Raw genomic sequence first — 12,068 nt, forward strand, 5'->3', positions numbered from 1 at the left:
AATCCTTTTCTCTTTGAAATTAATAAATATACTGCCCCGCTCGCAGCCGCCGCCTCCGCGGGGCTGAGGAGCCAGGAGTCTGCGGCGCCTGCTCCCAGCCGCAGGATGCGGAGTTAGCGCCACAGGGCACCTGGCCGCCGCCCTAGGGCCCGTGCCTCCGTGGGGTGCCGGGCGCGCCCAGCCTGCCCCAGAGAGAGGCCTGCAGGTGGCGGCGGAGCTGAGTAGGTGGATGCAGCTGGAAGATGACGCCCTCGGGCCCAGGCAGCAGCGCCAGGCGGCGGTGCCGGCAGGTGCTGTAGTGGATACTGGTGGTGTTCATCAGCCTCCTGCCCGGCTGGTCCTACTACGCCTACACCATCCAGCTGTGCATAGTGTCCAAGGAAAACACTGGCGAACAAACTGTGTGCCTGATGACCTATCATCTACTTTTTGTAATATTTGGTCATACTGGAAAACTATCTTTACATTACTGATGAATCCTTCAAAAGAATTCCATCTCTCTTATGCAGAGAAAGAGTTGTTAGAGACAGAGCCAAGAGGAGAAGCCCATCAAGAAGTTCTTAGGCGAGCAGCCCAGGATCTTTCCATCCATACCAGGACCACGTCAGGAGCAATCCGATATTGTGACAGATGCCAACTTATAAAACCAGATTGCTGCCATCACTGTTCTGCCCGTGATAAATGTATTTTGAAGATAGATCATCATTGCCCATGGGTGAACAATTGTGTTGGATTTTCAAATTAAAGTTCCTCCTCCTTTTCTTGGCTTATTCTCTGCTCTACTGCCTTTTATTTTGTGGCAACAGATTTACAGTGTATTTTATCAAATTTTGGACAAATGGCCTACCTGTTACTCAAGCCAAGTTCCATAATTACATTTTTATTCTTTGCTGCAGCTATGTTTTCTGTCAGCTTGTCTTCTCTGTTTGGCTATCATTGTTGGCTAGTCAGCAAAAATAAATCTACATTAGAGGCATTCAGAAGTCCAGTATTTTGACATGGAACAGGTAAGAATGGATTCAGCTTGGATTTCAGTAAAAATATGCGACAAGGTTTTGGTGATGAAAAGAAGTACTGGTTACTACCCATTTTTTCAAGTCTAGGTGATGGCTGCTTCTTTCCATCTTGCCTTGTTAACTAGGATCCTGAACAGCCATCTACTCCCGCAGGGCTGAATTCCACTACAACAAAATCCCTAAAACCATTAGTTTCCTGCAAAACCACTGAGAGAGTCCCAGAGCCACCTTCTTACTGATTCTCAGTCTTCGACAGCAAGCAGCACAAACACAGGAAATGCAAAGATGGTATGAGCAATTCTGCATTAACCATGGAGAATGAGACTTAACTCTTCAAGCAAGATAAATTCCTACTTTATAACAGTATCAATGCTGTAGATGGACAGAAGAGGCTTCCCACAGGAAGGTGCCACTCGTCAGTTATGCCTATATCCCTTTGGCTGGAAATGCAGAATACGAATTGATAAGTTCTCTCCAAGCCACTGATTAAAATATAACATATTTTGGATCCAATATACACATTTTTACAACTAACACAAACTCCTATTAAATATTAAAAGTAGTTCTGGTTTATTAATCAACAGGGAAAAATAAATAAATATATTAAAGGAGGTCCTTTGATTCTATACAAACATCCTGTTTCTTCTCATACTTCTGCTCACTGATTTTAGCAACCATTGGTAGATCTTGTCTGACAGTTGTTACTGCTAAATTCTAATGAAGCTTTCTATTTCTCTCATTAATTCTACAATTTTTGTTAGGATTCTTATGTAAGAGAAAGTTGTTCCTTATACCCAATTATTTATTCAATTATTTCTTTCTATCTATCAGCAAGTAAACATAAATATTTGTTTTAGAATATGTGATATAAGACAATACTACCATTATTAATTTTCTTTCCATAATTGTATGAGCACTGGTCATTGGAACATTGACAGATTGTTCTGATTTGCTCCACAACAAAAACAGTAAAACAAAGAACAATCATAGCTTTGAGGAAAAGTGTTAACACACCAAATATTGTGTGTCATTTTATAATTATGAATATTTGAATGTATAAGAAAAAAGTAGTTCATATAAAATTTTCAAAATATATATTACCTAAGCACTTTCTCTAAATATATGACTCAGTTTTTCTGAAAGAAGCTGAAATAAAAACTTAAGCATGAGTTTGTCAGGGCTGGTTAGGAATGTACATGAGCACTGAATAAATACATAAATAATTTGATTAATAATTTAAAAATAAGCAATTTGTATTTGAAAGAAAAAATAATCTACTACATAATTCCAAAACTTCTAAGATAGCATAAATTGGGCTGGGAAAAAATAATTAAATAGTGTACAATTTCCCATCTTTTGTATACAAAAGCCAAAAGTTACTGTTTTGTTTTTAATTTAAAATTAGATGAATATAATCTTAACAATATATTAGGTAAAACATAAGGATTGTTAACAGCACAACTGAAAACCGGTTTTACTGTCCTAATCTCTTAAGAATCTTTAAAAATTCAAAGAATTCAGGAAAGAAAACAGAAACAACTTAAAACAAAATACAACAAAATAGCAGAAGACCACAAAATATGCAGATTTTTAAAGACAAATATAAAAAGTAATTTCCACTATCCTAAAGCATAGTCTCTTGAAATAGACTACCTCCTGCTTTTCTACTTACATGCAGTTCTAAAGGAAAATAAAACTAGTCATATTATGAAAGGATTGGTAAATGTGCCTTGATAAATAATTTACATTTAATGGGTAAATTAGAATGACAAAGGAAAAATTAGGATCTTTAAAAATTTATACAATCTATTAATATATAAACAAATATGTCAATGTATCCAAAGTTATAAATAAATAAATCTAAAAGTAATAAATATCTATGTGCCAAAAAATAAAGCACTAAAAGAGAAAAAAATTGAAATGCAAAAATAAAGGGCTCATGAAGATACAAGAGCAGATTTTTACAAAATCTGGAAACCATCATTCTCAGCAAACTGACACAAGAACAGAAAGCCAAACACCACATGTTCTCACTCATAGATGGGTGTTGAACAGTAAGAACATGTGGACTCAGGGAGAGAAGCAGCACACACTGGGGGCAGTTGGGGAAGGTAGGGGAGAGACACTGGTGGGTGGGGAGGGATAACCTGGGGAGAAATGCCAGATATAGTATGCACCTAAAGTAAAATTTAAAAAAAAAGTAACATCCGTATGTAGCAGAACAATTATGTAGTATTAAGTACACATAATAGTGATGCTTCTCAAAATAAAACTTTAAGAAGTTACCAGAGTTTTCTACTGACATCAACATTTCAAAACAGTGTGTCCTATGTTATTTGTGAATTTGCTTATTCTTCATTAGAACATGTTGCTCCAGTTTAAGGTAAAGGGCCATAAAGGATAAGAACAATATGTTTAGGAAAGTAGAAAGAACAGATAAAACCTAAAAGACAACAGAGGCATTTTGCTCAAGTATTCATACAAGGCTCAGAAAAACTGATCTCATGTTTAAAGAAAAACCTCAATATATCCCATAGAGACATAAATGTTCTACTCAATATAGTGTAATATATTCCCTGCTGATCTTTGTAAATACTCTTTTTCATACCTGTGTATGATTTCAAATGGGAGGTGCTGGAATTCAGTCACTAGCAGAGTAATATAATATTCACTTATATTGTTCTTTTTTTTCTTACACATATAATAGGATATGTAGTCTTTTTGTATACTAAGTTGTGCTCACTTTTGAAAATATTGTATCTCTTTTAAATGTTGAAGATGTTTTGGTTTCAGGTATTGCATATGTAAGGAATGTCTGAGCCATAATATTTAATTAAATTTGGTAAACCAGACAAGTGATCATTATTCTATATTACTCAGAGGTGAACTTAAAAGTAATAAATCAGTTTGTTAGAAAGGGGCATCAACATGAATGTCACAGGTTATCAAAAAACTGAACACAATTATTGCCAATGGCATGGCCATATATAGAGAAAATCTTTAAAACCCACCAAAAACTGTTAGAACTAATAAATAAATTCAGTAAAGTTGTGGAATGCAAAATCAACATTCAAAAATCAATTGCATTCTTATATACTAAAAATAAACTATCTGAAAAAGAAATTAAGAAAACAATATCATTGACAATAGCATCAAAAAGAATTTTAAAAAACTGATGGGATTATATCAAACTAAAAGGCTTATGCACAGCAACAGAAACAGTCAACAGAGTGAAGAGACATCTTACAGAATAGAAAAAGACCTTTGCAAATCACACTTCTAATAAGAGACTATCTATATCCAAAATACATAAGGAACTCAAACAAATCACTGACACAAAGACAAATAAGACAAAGGGTAACATATTCTGGCAAAGATGTAAAGAAAGGGAAACGCATGTACACTGTTGGTGACAATAAAACTGGTACAGCCAGTATAGACAACAGAAAATATTAAAAATAGACCTAGCATAGATTCAGCAACCCTACTTCTCAGTCTATATTCAAAAAAGGGCATCAGGGTGTAGAAGAGGTACCTACATTCATAAATTATTTGCAACATCATTTATAATAGCCAAGATACAGAAACTATCTAAATGTCTATCATGGATGAATGGATGAAGAAAATAATGATATATCCATACAACAGAGTATTAATCAGCATCAAGAAAGAAAAAAAATGCTTCCATTTGTGACACCTAAGAGAACATTATGTTAAGTAAAATAATCCAGAAAAAAAAGGCAAGTATTGTATTATAATGCTCATATATAGAATCTGAAATAGTCATACCCATAGAAATAGAGAATAGATTGGTTGTTGTTCACTCATATATAGAATCTAAAATAGTCAAACTCATAGAATTAGAGAATAGATTGGTTGTTGCCAGGGGCTGGGGAGAGGGAGAAAAGGGGAGGTGATGGTTAAAGTATCTAAAGTTTCAGTTATGCAAGAGGAATAAGTTCTGGAGATCTACTATAAAGCATAGTGTCTATAACAACACTGTATTGCATATGTATAATTGCTAAGAAGGTAGATATTATATGTGTTCTTCGCAAAAAAATCTAATTATTATAAAGGAAGTGGGAGAAAACTTTAGAAGATGATGGTTATTTTTATCGCCTTGACTGCAGTGGTAGTTTCACAGGTACATATTTATCCCCAAACTCATTAGGATGTATACATTAAATATGTACAACTTTTTATATGTCAAGTATACCTCAATAAAGTGGTTTAGAAAAGGAGAGCTGAATATGATATATCAATATGTAATTTTATCAAAGAAAACTGAAAACGGGTACTGTATGCCTTATTCATGGGAATATATGAGACTATTACAAATTTTTAGAATGCAATACTGAAATATACGAAAGATTAGGTGTTCACACCCATTGACCTAACATTTCTACTACAGTCTTTAGAAACACTCCTCAATCAATAAGAATGTTTTATTCATCATCAGTGATAATGATAAAAAATTAAAAGAACCAAATTGTTCTTAGATAAATCATTAAATAAAAATTTTAGATGCAGGAATAAAATATTATATGGCTATTAAATATGAAAAAAAGTTCCATATACGTTGGCAAGGAAAGCTATCCAAAATTATTATAAAGTGAAAAACAAAAGCAAATTAAGATAAAAACCCATCAATTTTAGAGGAATATATTTAATATCATCAGATTTTGCTAAAATAAACCAAAAATAGTGTATGCAAATATATGTATATCAAAAAGGTATAATAGTACCCAAAATCTTTTAACAATGCATATTTCAGAGAAGGAATAATGAACTAATTGATAGTTAATGGATACAAAAATTAGATACAGTTAGATAGAATAAATAAAATCTAGTGTAAATTAGCACAACAGGGCAACTATCCTTAACAGTAATTTTCTAATTATTTCAAAATAATTAAAACAAAATAACTAAAAAAATGTAATTGGGATGTTTCTAACACAAATGATAAATGCTTGAGATGATGGGTATCCCAATTGCACTGATCATTTGATCATTATGCATTGCAAGCTTGTATCAAAATATCACATGTACCCCATATATATGTACAACTATTATGTATCCATAATTAAAATTTTTAAAAATCAAAAGTTGTCATGCCTTCAGTATATTCAATTTTTTATAAAGAGTACAATAGTAAAGAGTAATTTTATTAAAATTGATTTCCATAGAAATTTCTCCTTTCTTTCTTAAACTAAGTATTACATCATTCTTCAGCTCACTATTCTACCATCCCTTCACTAAGAAAGCTTTTTATTACCTTCCTAATTAGGTCAAGTATCCCTGTTACATATTCTTAAAGCATCATGTAAATTTCCATACAGTGCTTATCTGAGTTATAATTTACATGATTTTAAGAAATAAAATTATTTTTTCTATGTCTGTGTCCTCCAGTAGATCCTAATTCTGAGGACAGAGATGATATCTATTTTGGGCACTGTTTAATCCAAAATGCTTATCCCAGAACCTGACACATCTTAGACACTCAAATATATTTATTGAAACAATAAACTGTCCCAAGTGTTATTTATCATTGTCTGTATAAAATACACAAATAGGAATCCATATCCAATGCGTAAACTATTTGTCAACAACATGAACTGTGTACACATATTTTTTAACTGAATGGTCTTTGCATTCTTTGTTTTTCTCCAAAATGGAACTCTCAGAACATATACTGAATAATTGGACGCCTCTTTTAGTTGAATTCTTTATAATTAAGGTTATTATTTCACACAACCAAAGCTCATGAATTTATGAGAGATACAGTAGTTCCACTCTTTTATGTTGAGTTTGAATCCTCTTGTTGAGTTATATAATGAACTTCATTATTTCACTTTATTAGAAATTTCTAATTCTTTAACAAAGAAACATCTTTTCCACCCTCTCAATAATTCATTTCAGTCACCAAAATTTGTTTCTGTAAGCATTTTTTATACAATAGGGAAAAGACTCTCTATTCAATAAATGTTGCTGGAATAACTGGCTAGCCACATGTAGAAAACTGAAACTGCACTCCTTCAGTTCACCATATGCAAAAACTAGCTCAAGATGATTAAAGACTTAAAAATAGTCTTCAAAAACCCTAGAAAAAAATCTAGGAAATAACATTCTAGGCGTTGGCCATGGCAAAGATTTTATGACAAAGTTTCAAAAAGCAATTGAAACAAAACCAAAATTTGACAATTAAACTAAAGAGTTTCATCACAGCAAAAGAAATTTTCAACAGAGTAAACAAACACCCTATGGAATGGGAGAAAATATTTGTAAGCTCTGCTTCTGACAAAGTTCTAATATACAGAATCTACAAAGAAATGAACAAGCTAAAAGCAAACAAACTAATTAAAAAATGGGCAAAGAACATGAACAGATATTTCTGAAAGGAAGATATACACTGCAGACGTGAAACTTGAACATAGATAAGTAAAGGAAAAAAATAATAAAACAGAAAAAAAAGAAGACATACACATAGCCAACAAGCATATGAAGAAATGCTAAATGCCATTAACCATCAGAAAAATGCAAAGTAAAACCACAATGAGATACCATCTCATACGAGTCAGAATGGCTATTATAAAAATGTCAAGAAATAACAGATGTTGGTGAGGTTACCAAGAAAAGGGAATGCTTACACACTGCTGGTTGGAATGTAAATTAGTTCAGCTAGTGTAGAAAGCAGTTTGGAGATTTCTTAAAGAACTGAAAACAGAATTACCATTCAAGCCAGCAAATCCCATTACTGAGTATATACGCAAAGGAAAAGAAATCATTCTACCATAAAGACTCATTGTATGTTCATTACAGCACTATTCACAATAGCAAAGACATGGAATCAACCTAGGGGCCCATCCACAGTGGACTGGATAAAGAAAATGTGGTACATGAAAATACCATGGAATCCTATGCAGCCATTAAAAAAAAAGAGAATAAAATAATGTCTTTCGTAGCACCATGGATGCAGCTGGAGATCACTGTCCTTGATGAATTAATGTAGGAACAGAAAACCAAATATCACAAGTTCTTACTTACAAATGGGAGCTAAACACTGACTACACATGGACACACAGAAGGGAACAGCAGACACTGGGTCTACTTGACACTGGGTCAAGTAGTTGAGGGCAGTGGGTGGGAGGAGGGTGAGGGTCAACAAACTACCTATCAGGTAGGTACTATGCTCATTACCTGGGTGATAAAATTATTTGTACACCAAGCCCCAGCAACACACAATTTACCCATGTAACAAATCTGTACCTGTCCTTTCTGAATTTAAACATTAAAAAGAAAAAAAAGCTTTTATAAATAAATTCCAAAAATTGATAGGCATGTGTACATATACGGTCATTATATCCTGCCTATTGAAATATATTCAATATTCAAAAAATATTTTTTTCTAAATGTAGCACTGGAAAAGTACAGTTTGTTAAACACTTTTTCTTTAACCTTCCTCTCACATTTAATGATTCATTCTTAGCAGTGTCAGCACTGAAAACAGGAACATAAAGTTAAGTTCTCTCAAAAGGTTGAACATTTTGCCATTTCCTGAAAGACCGAAGAAAATCAAACTCAGCTAGCCATGCTTACTTCCTAGGTTGGTAATGTTTTTACTTATATATAAGTCTTTACAATAAAGTGAGAGCTCAAAGAAATTCAAATATTTTTAAATTAAATATTTATTATCACACAATTTTATTATTTTATAAAAAATTCTGGCCCAGAAAGGGATTCACCTTTTATAAGTATTTCCTTGGTCTATGCTAGGAAATAAACCCAACTAGAAAATACAAGTGTTCGTTTTGTAAATATATGATCATTACAGAAGTACATACACTAGAAAAACAGTAAATTTAATTGTCCAAAGATTTTTGAAAAAGCCAAGTATTCATGTACTAGAGAACACTGTGAGGCATATCCAGATCTTAGAAAGAAACAGATATGTTCCTTGTCCTCATGCAGCTCATCACATGTGGCTTCCTTACTCAGTCTTCAGGTATGTACTTCATTTTATGTGTATACTTGCTCCATAGAAAACTGTGCATGCCATTGTTTGAGTACAGCCAATACAAGTGCCCCCAAAGATACTTGGGTGCTAAGAGAGTTTTTATATTAGCTAACTTTAACTAGTCTGTGTTTCAGAAAGGGCTTTCTGAAAATAATGACATATCCAAGGAACCATGAATGATAAATGGGAGTTAATGTGACCAACAGGGTAGAGAGATTGGTCAAGGGAATGGCATCTTCAAAGACCTTTATGTTGCAAGGGAGTTGGTGAGTTCCAGGAACTGAAAACAAGTGCAATATGTAGACTGTTTGAAGCAAGGTAGAAGCGGTAGAAAATGAGACAGAAGAGGTGGATAGGAACAAAATTACAGATGCTCCTCAACTTTTGATGGAGTTACATCCCAGTCAACTTACCACAAATTGAAAATGCATTTAATGCACCTAACCTACAGAACATTATAGCTTGGCCTACCCTATCATAAATTTGCTCAGAATAGTAGTATCAGCCTACAGTGTGGCTAAACCTTCTAACACAAAGCCTATTTTATAAAGCATTGAATCTTTCATGCAATGTTCTCAATACTGTACTGAATTACAGTTGCTCTCACAGCGTCATAAACTTAAAAAATCATAAGTCAAACCACGGTTAAGTCAGGTCCTCTCAATATCTCAAGAGATGTCAGATTTTAATCTAAGAATGATAGGAAATCATCCAGGAGTTTCAAGCATGGAAATGATACAAATACTTCTTGGTTGAAAACACTCAAATCTGGTCTGTTGAGCAGAAATAATCTTAAATGAAGGTAAGTGCCATGAGACATTATGGCATCATATATTTGACAACAGTAGCTCAAAATCCATGCTCAGAAGTCACACTCAGCCTTCTCATGTACATGTTTCATTGCAAAATAATTTTATTTCTTGCCAATCAAATAATTGTATTTCTTGACTCCATCAAGTATTGTTTTCTGTAGACTGGATCCACAGAGCCAGTTGACGTTCCCTAAGTGACCCCTGACTTTAAAGTCCCTTTCATCATTCAAACTGCGAGTACATTTTCCTAAGATGGCATTGTGCAGCCATTGAAATATATATTAAATGCTCATAAAAATATATATGCATTATTAAGTTTATAAAGAATATAAAGCTCTAGTATAGTCACACCAAGCTTCAAAAAAAAGCGTAACAAAATTTATATTTTCTGAGACTTTATATTTCCATTTGTTTTTAATCATAATTACATATTATATTTAGAAGGATACATTAAGAAAACTTTTTTTTTTAAAAAAGAAACCCTTTCTTCTCTAGCAGACGATAAAACTGAGTTAAACTAAGTAATAACATTTCTGAGTTATTTTAGATTAGATGCTACCTCAAACCTTAAATTTTATAATTAAAAAGCCGACATTTTTATATCAGAAATTAATATTTCTATTAAAAGTCATCACCTGAAGCAGCCTCAGAATAAAACTATATTTCAAGATTTAATAACTGAAATCTCAAAATTTCATACTGAATTAGATCTTTTTATTATTATTCAACTTTTGCCCTTCTAAATTTTTTTTTAATTCAAAGAGAGTTACAAGCACCTATTTAAATTTGACTCTCCATTTCCTCCTGAATGTTAACTCTTCCCTGCTGTAGGGTCAAACACTCCTAAAACTTTCTCATTAGTTCCTTGTTAGGACCTGGCTCTCCCTGAAGAGTCCCCTGGAAAGTGTGGTAGACTCCAGCTCCGGACTCCAACTTTTCTCACCCACAGACCTAGAACAAATAATTTAACCTCACTATACTTCAGTTTCCTTAGCTGAAAACTGTGGACAATAATAGTATATCCCTTGTGGGTTGGGAAGATCAAATTATATAATCTGTACACAGTACACATACATGATCCCTAACAAATAAAATTTACTCAATAGCCATTAGCAACCAAAGGAATAATTTCACAGGTTGTTAACAAGTTGAGTTCTCTAGGAAGTAGACCTTGAGGTAGAGTTTGAGGTAAAATTTATTTAGGGACACGTTCAGCATCAGCAACCGTGGAGCAGAAGAGACAGGAAGGGAGCAGAAAAGGGCAGATAGAAGTTGATCCAGTCTTGACAAACGCCACAGCTGTCCGCACAGGGAAACTAGGGCAGTCCTCCAGAGACAGCCTGCATTGAATCAAGGGGTCTGAGCCTTTAGATTCCAGTCAACTTATCATGGGATACGGGCTGTTACTACCTTGGGGTTGAGGAGAGTCTTTCTAGCCTAGGCAATTTCTAGAGAGGGTTCACAGTTAAGAGCTGCCAGCCGGGGGCACAATTCCTGCAGCCCTGTAGGGGGATCAGTATGGCTCATCACAGTATCTTTTGCATACGTTGATGAGAAATACAATATATTCCTATGTTTCCTTTTTCTCTAGATTTCTATCTAAACTCTGCCTTCCCACAAGGGACTACATTTCATACCACCAAATCAATTATCTTTTGCCACACTTTGATTTCGCTTTTCATCCTATTCATCTCAACTATTTTTTCTTCATATTCCTTTCATGTATATGTTTTCTGGATTTAATTTGCTGTCATAATTTACATACAATGAAAATACGACTTATTCTTTAAAAAATGTGGTTCTCTTAACATTTCCTTACCCATTAACCAACTTTACAAACTGCCTCTGGATATTAAAAATGATACATTCTCGCTTTGAGGGAAAATGTTTAAAGTAAAATTTGATTAATCAGTTAAACATGTTTCCCTGAGGTTGATATTATTTGATTATTTCATATTTTAACAGCAAATGTGGGTTATTGACATGGTCTGCCCCTTCCCGAGGAGACCCATAAAAATAACATGTGCCTCTGAAGAATTTCCTAGCTGAAGCAGGCTTTTCTTTGTGTCCTCAATTATAATTATCTTCATTGCATTGTAAAGAATCCTTGTCATATACTAAATTATCCATTAACAATCATAATGTGAGCAAATTTTCTTTGTTTTAGAACATCTCAAGGTGCCAGGCTGTTTGTATATGATAGCAGCTCATTGAGATCCAAATTAC

General features: G+C 33.8%; 1 pseudogene; it reads left to right on the top strand.

The window, feature by feature from the left end:
• The first annotated feature begins 242 nt into the window (after positions 1–242).
• On the top strand, positions 243–1,345 carry LOC105717225 (palmitoyltransferase ZDHHC2-like; annotated as a pseudogene).
• The last annotated feature ends 10,723 nt before the right edge of the window (positions 1,346–12,068 follow it).

The sequence above is a fragment of the Aotus nancymaae genome, unplaced genomic scaffold (assembly GCF_030222135.1).
Source record: "Aotus nancymaae isolate 86718 unplaced genomic scaffold, 86718_ANA_hifiasm-v0.15.2.pri h1tg000059l, whole genome shotgun sequence".
Classification (NCBI taxonomy): Eukaryota; Metazoa; Chordata; class Mammalia; order Primates; family Aotidae; genus Aotus; species Aotus nancymaae.